This window comes from Halichoeres trimaculatus, unplaced genomic scaffold (genome assembly GCF_033239565.1).
Source record: "Halichoeres trimaculatus isolate MK-OKI-2021-1 unplaced genomic scaffold, fHalTri1.1 fHalTri1_scaffold_6, whole genome shotgun sequence".
Lineage (NCBI taxonomy): Eukaryota > Metazoa > Chordata > Actinopteri > Labriformes > Labridae > Halichoeres > Halichoeres trimaculatus.
In genome coordinates this window covers 17,011,432-17,034,068 of record NW_027437184.1, presented here as the reverse complement: position 1 = coordinate 17,034,068, position 22,637 = coordinate 17,011,432, and positions in this window count along the sequence as shown.

The window sequence follows — 22,637 nt, the reverse complement described above, 5'->3', positions numbered from 1 at the left end:
TGTTTTGGCCCAAAAAGCCAATAAATCAAGCACAGCAGCATTGTTTCCAGGCTCTCATAGCCCCTCTGTTCAGAACGCTCTGGCGTGGCCTTCATATGTAAATGAGCCACTGCTGATACTGCCCCACTCTTGCACGTCACTGAGAGCGGCGCCATGAGCTCTGAGTGCACAATGTTTAGAAAACAGTGAAGCTCGTTTACCGTAACATTACAGACTAAAACAACAGGCTAACTGCAGCTACAGTTAGCATCCTGAAGCTAACACAGAGACAGGGGGACGCTAAGAAAAAGCTCTGACATCTGCTCCACAGCACACAGCATTTAAAATACATTTCCAGGGTCTGAGGTTTGTTGGCGGATGGTTGGTTATGAGCCTGGATTCAGGACCAGTCTTTTTGCTAGCCCTCTGTTGTACTGTCCAAAGTTGTAAAAGCAGGCGGCCGTGAAGTGACTAGCACAAACATGCATAGTTTTACTGAGTGTAGCTGGCACATTTCCTTGATAAATGAACTCGGGCCACTTAGTCTTGTCTTCTTCCGAGATGGGAAGCTTGAGCATGGAACTATGTGGCTGTTTACAGCCAAAAACAAAGCAGTGATGGCTCTTCAACTTTGGCATTCTCCTCCCCGCTGCTGGAGAGATATCTTTCCAGCAGCGGGAAGGGGGAGTGGGCAGGGAGGGGGTTGGGGGGTATCTGCTCTCTGATGGACCAATCAGGTCAGACTTGCTCCTGATTGGTCAAAAAAGGGAATCGCTGACATCGGCAAATCCCCAAAATCCAAACAGCTCATTTTAGGTCAGGATTTTACATTCACAAGCACTACTAAGTACAGGTTTTGTCGTTAAATATCACATTTTGTGGGCTGGGAGGAAAGCCAAATACTCACAAACTTCACTAAAAGACTTAATAAAGGGATTTTTGCACAATATGGGACCTTTAAAAAAAAAAGAATTGATACAACCTGAAGGATACAAGTGTGATCTTAAAATTAATTTTAAACAAAACAAAACAAAGAAAAACCTAGTCTAGAAATCTAGAGCATCAACTGAACATTTTTATTTGAGAATAAAGAGATAAAAGCTGTTTTCTCAAAATGAGCAGGAAATTTTCTGTTTGGTTTTAAATTTTTCAGTGATTTTTGAATTCTATGTAAAATGAGGGACACAGTGGCTTAAAGACATTAACTCTGAGATAATAAAGATAATAATTATGTCCTGGTGATTAAGTTTTGTTCATAGTGCTCTTTTTTACCATTCTGAGACTTGTGTTCTTTAACATCGGGCTGGATGTGATTGGCAGTGACAGAAGTTTGTGCAATTATTTTCAAGTCTGTTTATGTGTTTAAGATCAAGGAGGGCAGAAGTGTGGAAAGGGAGGAGAGGGTGAGGGAGAAAGGAGATAAAAACCCACATCTCTTCGAGAAAAGGAGGATTTACAGCTCTGAGGCCCTTGGCTGTATCTTTACCTCTGAGATATCTCATCTCAATTTCCCCTTCCTCTCTTTCACTCCCACCTATATCCCTTCATCCCCTCGTAATTCTCCACTTTCCCAGACATTTCGTTGTGTTCTCTCCAGTCATTGTGCTCGGCGCACAGGACCAGAGACGAATCCATTAAGTTGCAAAAATTTACCCGCAAAGCAAAGTTTCTAAAAGGGTCTGCCATTGTGCTTGTTTCAAAAGAGAAGGAGTGCTTTTGTGTATACCTCAACCTACTAGACTGTAGGCTTTTAATGTCAGACCATGGGCCCTGATGCTCTTAAAGGACTAAAAGGAATCAGCGGACATCTGCCCTGAGATGGCTGCTAATTTAATAAATAACAAAAATACTCACAACTATGTTTACGTGTTTGGTTGCACCAAACTCTCTGAGATCTGCTTTATCTTTTCATGGTAAGTGTGCCATCGTATGTAGATGAACAAAGAGCTGTTATGACGGTCTGAAAGAATGAAGTGCAGTGACATCATTTCAGACACTCTCGAGCTGGCATTTACTGAGCTGTAACACTCTCATTTTATGTGTGTGTGTGTTTGTTATGTCATGCTCTGCGTGTTGTGTGTGTGAGTGAAATACTAAATACTGAAGTGCTGTATACACTTAAAATCTCAAGGTTGATTTTAAACCTCAAGGAGAAATTCAGCCAAGGGGCTATCAAGACAGTAAAAGTTAACATTTCAGGGCTTTGTGAGGCTACCTAGTGTTGGACAAGCTACCGGTAAAATGCAGTGAGTTAATATCTAAAGTTTAGAAATAGGGAAGGATTGAATAATAAAGCAGACCTTTGTGACAAAGTCATGAGGATTTAGTCCCTGGTAAATATGTCCATCAATGTTTAAGTTTACAGTCATTTTTGTTTGAAATGGGCATTTTAAATACTTGGTTTTGTCTGTAGTGACAATTTTAAGATCTTTGTATTTATTGAGGAAAACTTGGTTGCATTTTTTTTTCTTAATGCACTACAGCAGGGGTGGCCAGCCTGCGGCTCGTGAGCCACAGTGGCTCTTAGCCTTTCTGTGTGCTGCTCTTCTATCCGCTATATTATGAGTAGCGGTGTACGGATCAATCTAAAATATTGATATACTGATGCCAAAGTTGGGATCAGTGTTGATCAATACTTGGGTGGTGAGATTGATACTTAAGTTTCAGTGTCTCTTCTCTACATGTGCTCCTCTTAATAGCCCATGTGCTCATATCTATCTATCTATCTATCTATCTATCTATCTATCTATCTATCTATCTATCTATCTATCTATCTATCTATCTATCTATCTATCTATCTATCTATCTGTCTGTCTGTCTGTCTGTCTGTCTGTCTGTCTGTCTGTCTGTCTATCTATCTATCTATCTATCCATCTATCTATCTATCTATCTATCTATCTATCTATCTATCTATCTATCTAGATAGATAGATAGATAGATAGATAGATAGATAGATAGATAGATAGATGGGACTTCCTCTTCTGCAGTAAAACAGAAATTTGTATTTGACACGGTTTCAAGTACGAATTTAAACACACTTATAAACACAATAATTCTCGCTGTAAAAATTGGAAACGTATTGATTTTCATTTTATGTTATTTCGTATATGTGTGAGAAGAAGTGGGTTTGTAAGACCACATGCATGATGTGGCTCTTTGTAGTGCCACGGTGATTTTTGTGACTCTTGGTCCCTGACTGGTTGGCCACCCCTGCACTACAGGGTAATTTTTTTCAGAAGATTCAAAAATATTGTTATAAGACTAGGGATGCACCGATACTGATCAAGAGTATCAGTTATTGGTGCCCCTGAAAACTTGATCGATACTGGTGGGAAGAGATCCTTGCAGGCAAACAGCTCTATGCCTTTTTTTTTTTTTTTTTTTTTTTTTGACCAGCGCTCTTTGCTTCTTGATTTCAAATGTTACCTCTGGTGCACTTGCTTTGTTTTTTTTATAAAAGTTTACATTTGAAAAGAACTTGTGTACATTCTGAAGAATTGTTTTAATGGTAAACATTTAAATATTTCATAGTTTAAATAAATGTTACTTCAGTAAGTCCATGTTCTCATTTTTTGCCTTTTCCCCAAAACATTACCAGTCTTACCCCACAGTAAAGCATGCAGGGGATTATTTAACACTGGTGTCAGATCGGTATCGGATCAGTATCCATATCGGTGGATACCAAAGCCCAGGTATCGGTATCGGATCAGCATTGGAACCAGAAAAGCTGGATCGGTGCATCCCTACATAAGACACGTGTCAAAATCAAGGCCCACGGGCTACATGTGGCCCACGAGAGCCTAAAAAGTCTGATTGTCTTACAATAGATAAGTCAAAAGTGTGCATTGACCATTAATTACATTTCCCATAATGCCGATTACGTTACCAACCAAGTCATGGCATCTTGCCACTAGATTGCTGTGTTTTCACATCAGTGCCATTTCCCAAACCAGTGGACTTTAGAAATAAAACAATGATCCCAAAATTTCCAGGAAGAGAAAAGTTGGTGCAGATTGAAGGCTGTTTCAAGAAAGATGGAAAGGCCAATATATATTTGGGTTTCAAGGAGAAAAACCTGTCTGTCTTTTGTGTTATGAGGCTGTGAGAGATGTCAAAGACTACATTGAGGGGTAGCTGCATTTATTTTACATTAAATTTAGTTACATTTAGCTACATTTTATTCTGTCTTACAGTTAAATCTGGCCCTTTGAGGGCAACCATTATGCTGATGTGGTCCTCAGTGAAAATGAGTTTGACGCCCCTGTAAGACATGAGCAATATGTGATGTTCCCAGTATCCTGACAAAAAGGGAACGGGGTCAGACATCTTATCTAACACATTTTGAGTTTCTTTAAAGGTGCTGACAAGTTTTTAAACATTAGTTCCAGACAAAATGCAAAACAAGATACCTACAGACTTTTTAAACACAGACCTCATCATGCATGGTAATCTATTCAGAGCAGGTTTTATAGGATCTGATGAAAGTAGCTGTCGGCTAAACTCCAAACTTGTTTTGATAAGTTGCAGATATGTTCACAGTGGTGCAGAATCAAAATCGTCTCCGGTGGAATTCATCCTCAGAGGTTCTGTTTCTGATTTTAAGCGTTTATGAAGTCATGGCTTCCAGCAAAATATCTACACTGGCTAATTTAGATTTGGACTCTGACATGGAATGTAAAAATCAAGTAGTTTTCATTGTAAGATGTAGGTTTACAGACAAAGAATCTGAACATGTATGTTTGCTTTTGGGATGTTACATGGACTTTCATTTTCCTCTGAAGACTTTTTCAAGACCATGCTTCATGGGAAGCCTTTGAAAAGCTCCTTGAGTCAATGCTTTATGCTCCCTGGGGTCACACAGTTAAATCAAAAGCGTATTAACATTATTATGATATTTTTGGGGCACCAGAACACACATTATGAGGCTTGGACTGTGACAGTTGACATTAGGACTCCCTTTGTAGGCTAACGCAAGTTAATATGTCAAAGTTTATAACTTTTTTGTAAGTGGGGTGTTTTTTTGAGACATGCTGTAAAGGAGCTGCAGGTTGGATTTCAAATGTTTCACTTATTGCGCTGTCTTGACTGCGTTTGTCAACTTACACTGGCTGCGTGTTCAGTCCTACAAGCTGCATGACTGACAGACAACTGGAGTCACAGACCGAGGAGTTCCCACTCGACTGATAAATCAAGCGTAGGGTTAGTTCAAGTAGGCCACGATGTCAAGCTCTAATAACTTAGCTGTCATCATCTGTGCAGATCAGCTGATGGCTCGGCTGACTCCCGTGTTGCTTCCTATTGGAAAAATATATTCATAGCGGGCTATTTAAACTTCTCTAGCCCAACCTACTTCCTGCTTCCTCTGCTGGCACATTGCAACCCACCTCCGCCCCAGCTCCTCCTGTCATTGTATTCATGTCGTTTGCTCTGCTCTGTCTGGGTTTTATTTTTGCTGCTGCGCTCCCTGCTTATGCCGTTTATGATGGCTCATGATGGGTCAAACCTGTTGACTCCTGGTCTGGCTCAAGATTATGATAGTTAACTAAAACGAAACCAAAAACGAAAACTAAAATTTAAAATACATTGCAGTTAACTCAAACTAATAAAAACTAGAAAAGAAAAAAAATGCAAAGTAAACTAAAACTGTATCTTGTGTTCTCAAAACTAACTGAAACTAACCAAAATTATAGACACAATGTCCTTAGTTATCGTTTTTGACAATAGTAATAGCCTTTAGGATTTAAATTAATCCAACACATTTTCCCAACCAATTTTATGACAGTTTTAGGCAGTTGTCAGTGCCGTACAGCACCATCATAGCAACGTACTGGGATGTGCTTGTTTACTGCACTGACTGGCTGTGCGCTGTGCTGCAACAAAACGTAGTGGAGCAATGAATCAGAGCATCTGTAATAGTTTAGTTGCATGTGAGTCTGACTTTCTTGTATTTAAGTCTGCCTTTATTGTTACAGAGTCCAAGTTTCTAATTATTAAAGCTCATATTATTTTGTTTTATATAATTTATGATTTTATTTTTATATGATTTATGTTAACATTTTTTATATAATTTATTTTTTACATTAAGTTTATATTTTTTTCTTGTGTTGAAGGCAGCAGCCAACAGTTCAGTATCAGCATTGACTGAGCAGTGAGCACTATGTTGGACTTGAAAATGAACAGTATTACAAAATATTTACTCTGACCTTGAGTCCTGCACCTGGTTAATAAGGTATGAAAAACTAAAACTAAACTAAAACTAAACTAAAACTAAGCCTTGTTGCAAAAATAGAAAAAATAAATAAAAACTAGAATGCCCGCTCTACAACTAATTAAAACTAAACTATAATGAGAAAAAAAATGTCAAAACTAACTAAAACTAAACCATAATGACAAATCCAAAACTATTATAACCTTGGTCTGGCTCCTCTCATCATGTCCGTTTATCATCGTAGTCAGGCTAATTACAAAACCGATTTTGACATGGGTTGTCTTATTTTGAAAGTCACAAGGCGTTTTTAGGTAGTTTTCGGTCAGGACTTACTGTCCTGCTCGATCTTTCCTACGCTGATTTATGCGTCGCAGCTCCGCTCTGTCAAAAATGGGATGGTTGCGTATTACCTGCAACACGACGGAGCAGCCACGCAGACGTACTGCAACAGAACGGATCCTGCGTAAGCTGACACGTTGATTTGAATGAAACCTATTTGATCTGTTTGCTGTAACAGAACAGAGACAAACTGCAGACATGTCTGGTGTATATAAGCCATTAGACATACATATTATTTATTGTTGTATTATCAGTGTAACATTGTAAAATAACTATATCATGAATTATAATGTAAGTGGGTTGCCACAGTTACATACTTTGCTGGTGAGATAACAACACTGCACAATAGTGTTGCTCTCACCATCTGCAGTGTTGAAAAGGGGTTGTAAAGTTTTGTCCGCAAATTCATCTCTAAAATTAAGTCTTTGCTTCAATACTTGAGTCTACTGCATTGAAAAATAAGAGTAATCTCATACTTTTGATAGAACAAGAACAGAGGTTAAAGGCACTGGTTCTTGTAGGTAAAACTTGTGAACAAAGCACTGAGTCTGCAAAACAATTAACTGAAATTCAAGTTTCTGATTCCGAAGCACGTGTTGTTTTTAGAGTGGGCGCTGCCACTCTATACCAGCACTTAATTATCTCCATGTTTCATATGCACAGACCTTGGCTGTGTCTCCAGCACCGTGTGTCTTGGAGCATGAAGGTTTAACAGCGCAAAGCTCTCACTCATCACCTTTTATGCTTACACTGACAGGCCTGCCCTGTCCACTGGCAGACTTATTCATTGGCAGTGTTTTATCATTAAGGCCACTCTTGTTCCTGAGACATACATCAAACACTTCATCTTCATTTTCTTCCCCCGCCTCCTTCCCTTGCTCTCACTATCTTCCCTTATTTGAAGAGAATGCATTAAGCTTGCTCATTGTGTCTGAGTGACCAAATTGCCTGATGATGAGCCATAATGACACACATTTATGCAATCACTGGAATGGAGTAAGTGTTATTTTTAACAACATAATCTAACAGTAAATCAGAATTAATTTTACACCCATGCACAACCACTACCTCTAAGTTAAACACACTCTTACCTCACCAAGTTGTAACTCGTGGTTGATTTAAAGGCACATTATTGCTTTGCCTGATAATGTTCTGATGGTTATTCAGAGGATGCAGGGTTTCGCCCCCTGTCGTCTCCTCTCTGGAGTCTTGCTGTCAGCCTCTCAGGGCCCCCTCTCTCCATCTGTTGCCTCGTGTCTCTCACTATGTGCTCTCTCACAGAAATGTTTCCTCCACCCTCCACCACCTCCCCAGCAAAAAGCACTTCCAAAAGTCTCCTCTCTCTGAATCCTCTAACAGCTCTCCACTCATTTTTCCCTCTTCCATCACAAGATCTGCTGAACTCTTGTCTTGCATTAGTCCAAGACGAGTCGCAAACCTTCCAAATTTGTGTTTTTGGCCCCTCAGTGTTCCAGAAAAGGTGTCTGTTGCAGCTCTCTTAAGCACATCTTGAGATTTTTCTCCTCTCCCCAGCTTCTCCTCATCATCTGCTCCTCCTCTGGGTAGCTTTACTTATTCAGCCAGCAGCTGTGTTTTGACTGAGGCTCGGCTCCCCCTCCACAGACTTGCACTCACTGCCTGTGTGATATCCTTGGCTTCCTTATCACCGTTTTAAAGTTTGTGCCTCCAAACTCTTCAGTGTGCTCAGTGCAAATGGTCAACAGAGTTTGGGTTTTGTTTCTGAGTGTTTTACAGACGTATCTGTACATTTTCTACAATGTGTCTAGCTCAGATTTACAATCATCATTCACTCAAATCATCTTTAAGTTTTCAGTTAGTTTTCAGATAAATATGCTGAAGCTATCACTGTTGATGCGGTAGAGCAGACAAACCACTGAAAGAAGAAACAGTGTGGTTGTTCTATCCTGAGCTTTCAACACGTTACATTTTTGTTGGCTTTCTGCGCTGGTTTACAGGACGTTTCACCTGTAGTTAATATTCATTTCACCTCACAAAAAAAGTGATTAAAAATGAATTGTGTTTACGCTGACGCCGAAGAACTGAAAACACTGTAGTATGCATACCAGGTCTGTAGTTGGTGATATCACTGTCTTGTCCAGAATTGTCTTTTGGTAGCCAGAGGTGGGCTGATCACCTGGCATATATATTGAATGTGTCTTTGCTGATTGCAGAAGTGGTGCAAGAGATGCATATTTTGTTGAAAAGCATTCAGTAAATTTAGCTGATAAGCAAAATCAGCAGCACAAGCATAACACGGTGGTCCGCCTTTGTTCCAGTTGTTTTCGTCTGGTGGCAATTTAAAGGTCCCATATTCTGCTCCTTTTCTGCAGTTTAATATGGATCATTAATGTCTTCATGAAATGGTAGTAACATGTTTTGGTTCAAAAAGGCAATAAATCAAGCATAGCAGCATTGTTTCCAGGCTCTCATAGCCCCTCTGTTCAGAACGGTCTAATTTAGTGGGCGTGACCTTCATATGTAAATGAAACAACAGGCTAACCACAGCTACAGTTAGCATCCTGAAGCTAACACAGAGACAGGGGGACACTGAGGAAAAGCTCTTACATCTGCTCCACAGCACACAGCATTTAAAATACTCACATTTCCAGGGTCAGAGGTTTGTTGGTGGATGGTTGGTAATGCGCCAGGATTCAGGACCAGTCTATTTGCTAGCCCTCTGTTGTACTGTCCAAAGTTGAAAAGCAGTTGGCCGTGAAGTGACTAGCACACACATGCACAGTTTTACTGAGTGTAGCTGGCACATTTCCTTGATAAATGAACTCTAGCCACTTAGTCTTGTCTTCTTCCGAGATGGGAAGCTGTTTACAGCCAAAAACAAAGCAGTGATGGTTCTTCAATTTTGGCATTCCTGAGTGGGTGGGGAGGGGGTTCAGGGGTATCTGCTCCGGTGGACCAATCAGGTCAGACTTGCTCCTGATTGGTCAAAAAAGGGAATCGCTGACGTCAGCAAATCCCCAAAATCCAAACAGCTAGTTTTAGGTCAGGATTTTACATCCACAAGCTCTACTAACACTACAGGTTTTGTCATTAAATATCACATTTTGTGGGCTGGGAGGAAAGCCAAAGACCCACAAATTTCACTAAGAGACTTAATAAAGGGATTTTTGCATAATATGGGACCTTTAAGTTGTCACAATGACAGTGTAATGTGCATGCGCAAAGAGGAGCGTGACGTTAGCATTTCCACTGAAAACTTGCGTTTGCTGGCAACAGTAGCTGCAGCGTTTTAGAAAAATTCCACTCTGGAAGCTGTTTTCAAAAGTTTTCATTTCAGATCCGCTGAAAGGCTGAAACGCAGCAATACCTTTGTGTCTCATCCTCAACCCATTGTTGTGTGAAGGGCCCCTTTAGGGCTCACTTTAGACCTAACCCCAAATGGCCATTTGGGGAACTGCAATGTCAAACAGCCGTGGTATTTTGGGCCAGGAGATTTCTGTGTGATAAAAACAACAAAATAAAAAAGTATATTTCGACTGCACTCCTTGTTAGCTTCTGTGCGTATAGAATAGAGACAAATAAAAATCTATCCTACAAAGCTTTAAAACATAAAGGGGAAATATTTTTTTTCAGTTATCATAAAGCTCCTAATTCTAAATGTTTAAATGTGATAGTTTGGTCCCGTGATTAAGATTAGCACATTTATTACTGAGTGTTGCAATTCTAAATTCAAAGTCAGTTACTTCCCTCAAATCTAAGTTTTGATATAGGTTCATTCACTTTATTAATTACATTTCGTACTAAGGAGGTTTTCATAGATTTAAAAATCCAATATTTGGTATTTAGATTTCTTCACGGCAAAAACTCAGCAACTGTTTAGGAGATTGATCTTAAATATGAGACAGCAGATACCTACTAAAATCAACTAAAAAATTTAAGTTGTAAGGTAGTATGAAGTCGACAGCTTGCAGTCCAAAGATTTAGTAGCCAAAGCTGCTGGCATGTTTCAGCAGGATGCAAACAAAACCAAAGAGACACGGCCAACAGGCACAGACAGAGCTCAGAGGATGATGGGATAATGTAGGGCAGGTGCAGCATGGGTAACAGGACCATCAGGGGAAAAGAAGAGGTTACAAATGCAGTATGAGGCAGCGAAGCTTGTGAAGGGAAACTTAAGTAAAGCAGGGTCAGAGGCTGAACTGTGAGGACACAAAAAGATCAGCTGTTTGGAGCCAAAACCATTCTCAGGCAAGAGATAAGCCTTAAAGCACTGAAATACAAACAAAACTCTGATCTATGCATCATCATATGAACCAGTGCTCATGGTAAATGTCGGCAGTCAAAGTAACAGTCTCCAGTGTCTGCTATATGGATTAGTAAGCTGAGTTTTCCTGCTAATATAGCGGTGCTAAACATTCTGACATGTCCACTGTACATGAACAGTAATGCATGCTCTTGTTTATGTCCCTCTTTGCGCCCATGTTGTGTAACTTTGAGTCTGAAGCAAAGTTTCAATTTTTCTAAAAAAAACAAAATCTGTAAGATTAAAAGTCAAAGTATCTTATGGTTGTTTCGACACACACTACACCAAATTCTGGCTGCAGAAAGTGAACCAGACTCTTCAGTATTGTAAAATCCTCTTGTCTTAACTGGTTTTAATGTGTGTGTTAAGAAAAAGCTGCCCCCATCCTTAATCAGATCATGACTCAGATGTGTTTTATAGTGTCGTGTGTAGCCAGATATGGATTGAGGGCAGAATTAAAATTTGATAGAGAACCTGCTTTATTAAACTCCCGTGTTTATGACCAGCTACTACCTCAAAATCTGCTCAACATCAAGACCAAAGAATCCCTGTATGAAGATATCAAAACGCCTTATACCAAAATCATTTCACACATTTCAGCCAACTTCATGCTGACATCCCTGAAACCATTCAGTACTCCACAGATTCAATGATCCGTGTCATTGCTGCTCTGCTGTATATGGTCAATAAACTCCGATTGGCCCTTGTCCTATAAATGTACTATCATCACAAAGTCCAATTTATTGCATCGTCACATAATCCTTTCAGATGAGGACAATGGTCATATAAATTTGTGTCCCCAAAACAGAACCTGCATTTCTGAAGTCCTGGGGAAACCCATTCACCAAAATGTGTTGACTTTATAGCAGAGGTGTATCATCACCTGGCAGGCATATACAGAGTGTCTGCATTTTAATACCTGATATTTAGCAGAGAATAGTTATGACTGCAGGGCACTCTGGAAATGTAAAGCAGTTACACCAGGAAGATTACAACTGTTTACATGCAAGAAATAAGGCAAGCTGCAGTTTCAGGTCCATTACAGAGAGCATTGCGTTTTTTGAGTCTTTCCTTGTGTTTGTGCCTGCTGGGAGAACTATGAGACAAATAGAGAGGTTTGAAAAATATCAGCATCAAAGAGTCTTGTGTCTTTCATAATTTATAATAAAAAAGCCTCTTATTTGACCAACCAGAATATGACATTTACAAAATTGTGACTTAATACTCATAGATATTTCCACAAATCCCATATTAGTGCCTGAAAGATTCCTCTAAGACTCCCAGGCACTGAAGACCACACCGCTTCTCTTTGCTAAAACTGAATTTCTTGTCCACCATGGCTCCAGTGGCTCACATCACATTTAGGTCTTTGCTCATGGGTGGTGTCCTTCATCATGTGAAGCTTTGCTTTTTGATTACTGCCACTCCTGCCAGCCCTGCAATCACTGCATCATCTCATCCTCAAACTGGAGCTATGTCACCCATTATCCCACCTGCAGCTTACTCCTCAGCCAATTACAACCTGCATCTGTTTGGGATACTTTGATCTTCTGCCAGTTCCTCAAGTGACAATGTAACTGTGCCAACAGAAATATAGAGGAATCCAGGAAGCAAAAGCCGCGTTTCCACCAAGCAGTCCGGGTTGGTTCAATACGGTTTGGCTCGGTTTGGTATAGTTAAGCCTGATCCCGTTTGCCTTTCCACATCAAACTGTGCCCTCTCGTGGTAGGCGGCGTGTAAGCTGGATGCCGCGAGCCCCAGCTGTTAAACAAAAGTGTGACGCCGTAGCAGCGCGACACAGTTTACCCCTCTAATCCAATGAAGAAGAAAGTGCGACACAGTAAACAAAGAGCATAGATGGAAGACATACAGCATTTCGTCCCCTCTGTGATTGATACAAAGTGCAATCAAGTTTTGTTTCAGAGAAGTCTGTGTGCCGCCAGGAGAAATGCAGACGCTGTGGGGGAAAGTGACGATTCCTTTGACCAATCAACAGTCTGCAGTGTGTTGCTCCACCTTCCGAGAGCGGATCGGTTCAGTCTGGCACCCATACGAAAGGGTCCCAAAAAAGTAGGTCGGCTTGTCTCAGTTTTTTTGGGATCTGTCCCGGGATAAGTCAGTGAAAACGCCACAAAATGTGGGCCGTACCGAGACGAACCAAACCGGTCTGATGGTGGAAACGCGGCTAAAGTGTTATACCAGCTCGTCTGGCACCAACAACCATACCACTTTTTTAAGTTGCTTAAATCACAGTTCTTCCCCATTCTGATGCTCAGTTTACACTGCAGCAGATCGTCTCAACCATGTCTAAATGCCTAGATGTATTGAGTTGATGCCATGTGTATGGCTGATTCGAAATTTGTGTCAACGAGCAGTTGGATAGGTGTGCCTAATAAAGTGGCTGGTGAGTGTATATCAGTGGCGGCTGCTGGTCAGTCAAGGAGGGGAAGCTCATCATAAATTTGTTTATTTATTAAAACGTAAATACTAACCTCCATGTCAGCTTGTTAGCAGCTGGAGCGGCTATGTGAGACTACGACAGACTGTAAGTGTGAGTGACAGGGGGAGAAGCTCCACAGCTGTAGCTGTAGCTGCTAATTGGTAAAAAGAGAGAGAATCTTTAAACACACCGCTCATCGTTTTTAAGAAAGGTAAACTCACTGGGGATCGAAAAAGCCTCCAGATCAGTCCAAACAACTGAAACAACCGTACTGAACGTACAACTCAAAAGATGCTCTGGTGGAGGGTTATACTTCAAGATCGCTGACTGGCTCATTTCACTGTCAATCAAAAAGGGATTCGGCCTCAGACAGATCATCCAATCATCATGCAGAAGCCCAGCGTCCAGGCCAGCCCACTGCCTCATAGACCCCCAGAGACGCTCAGCGTCCGATGGGCGGGACAAAGTCGAGCCCCTTCCCCCTTCACATATTAGGGAAGCTGAGCTTCCCTTGCAGTCTTAGAGCAATCGCCACTGGTGTATAAAAAAATAAGTATATATATATATATATATATATATATATATATATATATATATAAGTATATATATATACTTATATATATATATATATATATATATATATATATATATATATATATATATATATATATATATATATATATATATATATATGTATATATATATATATATATACTTATATATATATATATTTTATATGTATATATATGTATATATATATGTGTATATATATATATATATATATATATATATATATATATATATATATATATATATATATATATATATATATATATATATATATATTTAGTATACATTCTGTATTATGTGCGGAACTTCATAGTATTAGCCACAAACTCAATAAATTGTTTTAATGACATCATGTTAGAAAGGCAAAAATACAATCAAAAGTATTTCTTTATTTTACCTGTGAAGGTGATGCCATGTGATTGGTTTTAAACTGTAAAATGGTTGGTACAATTCCATGCAGCACATGAATGAGGCATGTTCTCTATTTGCTGTCACCACATCCAGTAATCCAATATGGAGTCAAAGTTGACGTATGATTCAGCACTCAATATGGTATTCACACCTACACTTAAGCCCTTTAATACCCAAGAGAAAAAAAGGAAGCAGCCCTCCTCTCCCTAAATGTCACTGTCTACTCAGGTAATGGCACTATTCTGTTGTATTCTGTTGTTAGGAAAAGAAAACTTGTTAAAAATTAAAGTGAATGCATTTCATGCCAACCCTGTAACCCAGCATTATTGAACTCTCAAACCAACTTCAGACACACTGACAATTCAGATATGTGAACTTATCCCAACAACTTAATCAGTACCACTGATTTTGTACCATCAAACTTACCATATGAAGACATGCACTTAAGCTGGAAAAGTGATGTTTCAGCATAGAGATAACACTTACATCCAGTGCCAAACAGTTTTTAAGCCCATGGACTGATGATTCGGACATTAAATGTGTGTCATAACAGTCCCGTTCCAAGGCAGCCTCACAGGCTTCATTCACTGGTGTAATAAGATAAAGTGCTGTGTAACAACTCAGTCAGACTTGGGAGCTGCGTGGATAATGAAAAGATAGGATGAGATGAACACAGTTTGCTGGCAGAGATGAGGGCAAGCTAATGGGAAAAAATGAGCTGTGTTAAACTGAAATACGAGATTGTAAAAGTGTGATGATATAGTGCTTCTTCCCTCTGTTGCATGTAAGCTAAAAGTTGATACGAAAATTATTTTATGAACATGCGTGTAGGCTCAGTGATGTGGTTTCTGAAGAGGCGTCTCTAAGCTTGGGGCACACTGTTCATGCTGAACTTTTAGTCAACCTCATAACAAAGAAGTGGCGCTTTGCTATTTTTTTTTTTTATCAGCCTGCTATAATTTATCCACCTGGCAGTCAACTCAGCTGTGCACCTCATTATGTAAATACAAGTATAACTCATAGTTTATAATTTCTCAGAGATGCATAATAACTGTTTTCAAGCTTATCACCAATGCTCATCATACCAGAAATACACTCGGTTGGAAGCTGTGGACAGTGACAGGCTTTTAAAAACATGCTGTCTTTGTTGGTTGTTGTTTCATGTTGGTTTCCTTCTGCTTTTTGCGTTTTAACAGCCTGTTTTAAAAAATGCTTTCTGATCTAGTCTTAAGTTGTGCAACAGTATAAAAAGAACAAAAGAACAGCACGGTGTAAGATGTCGGTGCATAGCAATAAAAGCCTCGAATTATCAATAAAAGATGAATAAAAATTCTTAAAATGATTAAAACTGAGGCAGCCAAGGACCCTGTTATTGTTAAGTTTCAGATTCCTCCTCATTTTGGCTCACAACAAATGCTTTAAAAGTTTTTGTTATTCACTGAGTTTAATTCTTTGAACAGAAGCCAGGATATAACTTGATGAATTACTTTGCAGAAGTCATTCTCATTTTTTAGGAAAATGTAGCCATTTCCTGTTACCGAGAGAATAAAGTACAGAAAGCCTTCTGATATCGACGCTTGACTCCACACTCGGAGTCAACAGGTGATAGGGGATGTTGTTTTTTTCCCTCTCACAGATTTAGCCCCCCTCCAGTCACACCACATTGGAGATTTCTCCTTCTTATTCACATGCAATCACTAAAATGTGAGTGGGCCTATTTTCTTCACAAATGTCAAGGCACATTACAATCAAAGGTCTCACACATGTGGATGAAAATAATTGCACTTGTTCAGGTACAGGTGGATAACTTGTATCGTTTCTGCAGAAAAAGATGGAAGACCATGACACTTAACTGCACTAATGTATACTGACTGAATGTGATGCCACAAATATATAAATACTGCAAAATCTCTGTATAGAGTTCTCTGTTATAGTTGTATTGTTATTTTTCCAGATTTTGAACTTGAAAATAAAGAAAAAATGCCCAAGGAATAAGAGCAGTCCAAACGGATCATTATACAAAACCTATTGTAAACTTTTCATCAGCCAGAAAGCCAGCCAGCTGAAAACTTTAGTGCTGCTGTTTGTACAGTGTAACTGTTTGCTGTGTTATCTCTCAGTAAGCCCCACTCACACCAGCAGGTGTAGAGACGTCAGCTGAATAGAGGTGACAACAGTTGAATGAGAAAGAGGGTGTGACTGTTTTCAGGAAAGGTAGGCGTGCTAACAGAAGACACAAAGAAAGTCAGGACATTTTCTGGAAAAATGACTGCATGGGGACCTGCAGTGTGTTTGTATTAGTGTGACTGGTCAGTGTTGATACACAGATACATATGAACCGGATACTGTATTAATGGTACTAACACTAAGTCATTAACTCAGCACAGACTGACCTTTAAGGTGCTTAATGGAAAAGTGAGAAGGGATGAGCAGGCACTGTCATTTGATGAAAGAGTATTAGATTAACACTACAGAGAGTAAGTGTAGAATGGTGGTGGAAAAAACTCAAACAATAAAAGGAAATACCTGACATGTATTGTTGCTGTCCCTTTTGGGAAAAAAATGTAAACAGACAGACCAGCGCTATATCCATCTCTGAGTGCTAAGCTAAGCTACCTTCCAGTTCAGCATAAAGGCATTGAAGTTTAATTTTCTGAGTCTGCTGTCAGCAGAAAGCAAAATGTCAAATTGTTACTTGACATAACCCGAGGAGGCCACATTAAGCGTTAGTCTGAAAACAACGTGTCACTGTAGCCCACAAACTATCACCACATCACACATTGCAAAAAGGCTGTAAGCCTGAAGCAAACACTAAATTGGAAACTAACAAAGTGACGTGCATTTTCTCAACATCAGGGTGACAGAAAATGCGCAACATGCACACAAAGAAGGAAAACATGACTGTAAGGTAAATAATAATATTTCATGGCAGATAAAGAAATAGGAGCATGTCTCTCGGCATCAAAAGAAAACAGATTGAATTTCTTTAAACAACACAACAAGCATCACTTTTGCTTTCACTGATTAGTTCATCCTGTGTGGTTCAAGGTGTGCTAATCAGTGAAATCATTCAGGGTTTGTTTTATGATTAAAGGTTACACACACTTGACCAACTGGAGGTCATTTTCTCACATCCATGTATCTGCTTGATGAAAACATTTCCTTTTATTTTTTCCCCAGGCACACATTTTGAGGTTGTGGGTTACAATCTTGCAGGACTTTGCAAGTCTGACAGACTACATGTAGTCAAGTATTCAGCTGTTAGACTCCAGCCTTTACCCTCACAACACAGCAGGAATTTCTTCAATTCTGATTGCTCACACACTGAGGGGGTTTAGCTCTTCATACAGGCTGATCTAAAAAAGGCTAGAGGGCAAAACAGAAAGTTACAGACAGTTAGGGCTTCCAGATAAAGCTTTCAGAGCTGTGACACCAGCCAACAAGTTATTTAATCGTTCTCATGTGCAGCAAGGTGCTCAAGCTGTTTGAAAAGCAGGGATAAAATAATGAGAAAGGGCATCATGCTGTGGGGCACCAGGGCAAAGAAAAATGTGATTAAAGAAGGGGTATGATTCCCCATATTCTAAACAGGGATTAACGGTTAACATGCTGGATGTCAATTCTAAATGTGTGCAGACTGTCAAACCACTTCATATTCATGTTCGTAGGAATCTCTGAATCTGTAAACTTCTCAAAACAGCTTGTGTTAAAGATAGCACGAGATCGTCACAAGACTGGCCGAAATGATGAAGATCTCCAATCACATAAGGATTTTCTTACTGGTTTTATGGCACATTGGAAGAACCTGCCTCAAACACGAAGGCAGCTCACAGCTCTACCTTTGACAGATGTCCAGAGGGCTGACCAATCAGAGGAAACAGGGTTAGTGGAGCAGGGAGCTTTAAAGAGACAGCAGCTAAAACAAAGCTTTTCAGACAGAGGCTGAAATAAAGGTTCTCTAAAAGCTGTGTTGTACTTTCCGCATGGAAATGAGATGCACGAGAGAATCCATGAGGCTTTTATACTTTTAACACCCCACGTGGCGTCTGTTGGTGTCCATTCCCAAACTGCAGGGTGCGGTGTATCACAAACGAACGTCTACCAGAGTATTAAACAAGGGTTGAAGAAGTTTGCCTCTGTTTACAACACATTTACATATCTGTCCAGGTTCTTTTAACCAATTCCTCTTCTCTACTTAGAGTGGCCACAATTTCACACCATGGATTACTTACCACTCAGTTATCACTGTGATCTCTGTGAGAAGAGTCATACAGATGCCTGTATTTCTGCACTTCAACCGCTTGGAGATCCTGTTCTTCTGCCGTCTTATCTGCATGTCTCTGTCCAGCAGGTTAGAAATTTTTGAGTGTGTGTGTTTCCACGTGAGAAGAATGACGTCATTTGTCTTCACGAAGCGTTGCAGACCCCGCAGGCGCTTCATGCAGAAGAAGCAGAAGCAGAAGCAGATTTGAAGTCTTCAGAATAAAAATAGGATCTCAGCACTTAAATCATGGTTGTTTCGCAAACTCACTCACATGCACTTTAAAATCAATATTCCTGATGGTTGAATATAGGGTGTAGGACTGGATAAGGACTGATCTTTTGCATCATAGCTTTTAAGTTTTGAAATTATTACATGTGCAGCAGTTTTAGTCAGGAACATGAGAAAAATTTACAGGCATAGGAACACCAAATTACCAGAGGTCCCCATGCAGTATTCATCCCAATTTGCAAAACTAATCACTTGGTATTAAACTAACAAAGTACTGGTAACACATTCACACACACACACACACACAAAAAATACCGTGACGTACCATACCACCAAAATCCTAAAATACTGGGATATCATTTTTTTCCCATACTGCCCAGCCCTAGTCAACACAGATTTTTTGAGTATCTGATTAGAGAGATAGAAACATAAATAACAGGTTTCTTTATCTTGTCACACATTTGAGGGGCATCCAGATGGCACTTCTTTGAACTTATTTTGCACCACAGGAAGGGCATATTAGGGTGATTTAAAGAGCTCTCTGGTGGTAACCCTTACATCCCCTCACATACAGTATCTGCTTATGGTGGGTGCAGTGTATTTAACACTTGATTTTCTGGCAGTACTGAACAGAATCATGGAAAAGTTCACTAAGACTTGAGGCACAGTGTGTCTATTCAAATTAGTTTAAAACAATAATATTTCTCCTCTTTCTCCAAAGTGCTTTAACTGCTGAAGGGTCTGGTTAAACTCATTCAGAGGACAAGAGGAATCAAAAAGTTTTAGAGTGGCTGAAATGCTTTGCACCCTCTGAATTCACTGTTTTTCTTTTTCATTCAAACATATATCTGCTTGCAGAAAATAAATTTTCCCAGCTTATCAGTTGAATATGGCAGCTGGAACTGTTGGAGGAGATGCTGTTTATTGGCAATCTTAAAACAATCGATATAAAGACTCAAGTACTTCATCAACTCATCAGAAATACAAACATGAATTTGTAACAAGCAACAACTGTGCTCAGCTCACGGCTCTACCAACTTCCTCTGAGTGAAATATAAAAACCGTCTCTTGAGCACTAAAAACATTTTCTCCTCGCTGTGTGACTGCTGACTTCAATACAGAGAACAGGCAGTGAGTCTGCCACAGTGTTACTTTCATTTTATCCTGTTTCCCCCACTCAGCTCTAAATTATACTGTGTGTATCACAGGAAAGAGACAATGTTTCACACCAGGCTTTTACTGAAATGGTTTCTGCTCGATGCAGAGAGACTGGGAAGTTTCATACTCTGCTCAGCTGTTTGTGTATTATTCTCCTCTGGGAGAAATAGTCGCTGCACTGATTGTACCAGAACATCCTGTAGGTCTACACGCAGTGCTCACCACTCTGTAAAAGCTAACGGGATGAACTATTGTCTTTAAAATTGTTCACAGGTCTACTTTTATAAGAAGATAGACTCAAGACCTGTGTTTTTGTTTGCCCATTTTAGGTCAATCTTGTGTTTATTCTGTGAATTTGCAGCTGTGTGTGAATAAATCTAGGGGAAAAAAAACAAGAACATACATTAATATGAAAAGCTGCAGAAAAACCAAGAGGCTGATCTATTTATACTGTGGAGTTTCTTGCTGCACAAATTATCATATTAATAAGAAAACCTAATTTTCCCTCTTGCTTTAAGAGTTCATGCTTGAGTTCATATTAATACATTACATGTAATATGCGAAACAATTACTGTATGTTGACACAGGATTATCTGCAAATGAATGCACTGATTAACTTAATTATTAAGCACATTAACATAAGTGCTTATCTTTTATATTATGAGGACGGGGTGCTATTAGGCAGCTGAAGAGCCTCCTGGGGCTCACAGTTGTGATTACTGTCCCCTCCCAGAAAGACAGTCCCCGGTTTGAACCCACACAGAGTGGAGCTGTGGGTGAAGTCGTTTCTTCAGCCCTAAAACAAAGTCATTAATGTGACTGAAAGTTTTAGCTGCAAACTTTTTTATTGTTGCTTTATTTCCCATTCCAGACACCAGCTGGTTTCTGATTCATTCAGTTTTTATTTAAAACTCAAGTACTCATTGTTTATTCTAGAGCGTGACGTAACAGCTAATCTGCAAACAGAAGAATTATAATTTCTTACATCGAGACAAAGCAGATTTAGCTTGAAGCTTCAAACTGACCAATAGATATGAGGTGAAGATAAAATGTATGATGCAAAGTTTACCATGTCACGTAAGAAAAGCAAAGAGAAAAACGTTTGACGTTATTAGCATATTAAAGAAACTGCATTATTTAACTTTCCTGAATGAAGCAGATGTGGAGACTTGTCACTGTAAAAACCTGAATGCAGATACGTCTTATCCTATAGGACAAAACTTGCAGTTGGACTGTGACTACTTGGCCTTATTGTTTTCTCTCTTTGTTATTTTTTAAACAGTAATAGTGTTGAACGAGCTAGAGATAAAGAAAATGTAAATGCTAAGTCAAAAAGATAGTGTAGTCAGAAAACAACTCAGGCCATGCCTGAATTCATTTCAGCTGCTTTAGCTCCAGGCTCATGGTTTCCTACACGCTGACTCACTAATACTCCGTCATGGATTACTGAGAGACCTGAACACAGTCATTGCTGAAAGTGTTTGTAAAGCCTGTGCAGGTCTGCTGTTACGATGAATCATTTTGTAATCATTTTATTATCATTGTGTGGCAATGAAGCCAGTTATAATGAGTCTGCAATAAAACAAGTTGTCTTAATGTGGATCAAGGTCGACCACACAGCTAGAGCCCATTCAAGAGTTCAGTTTGATTGATTTTCTCTTTGAGGAATGATGTAAGTGCAGTAGTTTCCAGGACTATGGGGAAGAGTTGCCTCTGAAAGCATTTATAGGAGCAAAATGTTAAGTTTGGATTTAAAATAAACACGATTTGTAGTTAACGGGCTAAAACATGCAAACCACTGATACGCTTCTTTCAGGCTTTGGCCTCAGGACTGGAGTGTTTGGTGGCTGCCCACTGCTCCTGAAGAGTGTGAACGGTGAAAATGCAGAACATAACTTTTCCTCAGGGGGTTTAATGAAGCATAGCTTAACTTTGTAGACAGTTGGCTGAAAACAAACATACTAAACAAAAGCCCAGAGCCCACATGCTGTACTTTTTATAATTAAAGTGCAGACTGATGCCAGTTTCCGTTACTGCCTCATTTTCTTTTTTCTTGTTCTTGTTGCTAAAGCTTGTTCCTGCCACACTGGTGTCATTTTGGATGCAGATGCCTGAAGACCCTTTAATCACCTCCGTCAGTCAGAAGTAAAATAAAAAAATAAAAAAGAGTCCTGGCTTTGGATGTCAACAGTGGCTATGAGCCAGAAATAACAGCTACTCCTCATTTATTTACAGTTTCCATGGCATTCAGTTTTCCATTCATGCTAATTAAGGTCCAAATCATACTGTGGCTGTATATTTTAGCATGTGTTTAAATTTCTATGAGGCGATTAACTCACCAATTTGCAATAAAAATTGACATTAAACTTCTCATCAGCAACACTCCCAATCCGGTCAGGATTTATTCAATTTACCCAGCATAACCTGCTTAGGTGTTTAAAAAAGAATGTTAAACTCCTACTGCCTGAATTTTTTAGCAGTTACAAAAAAAGAAAAACATTTTTTGTGTGTTTTTGCTTTTTTACAGATGCTAATTTGAGTGGAGACTGTACATTTGAATATAGTACACACAATATTTATATGTAAAGATATAGTACGTTCAATCTCTGACAAATATATTGTGACATAGTGCATTTTATGTTAGTATGTGTAGAGTATGAATGAATAGTCATTGGTAGTACACAAAGGTTATCTCAGCTGCATCAGGACCTGACGCGGTGTGTCAGAAATCCGGGACAACAGTCATTATGGGATTAGG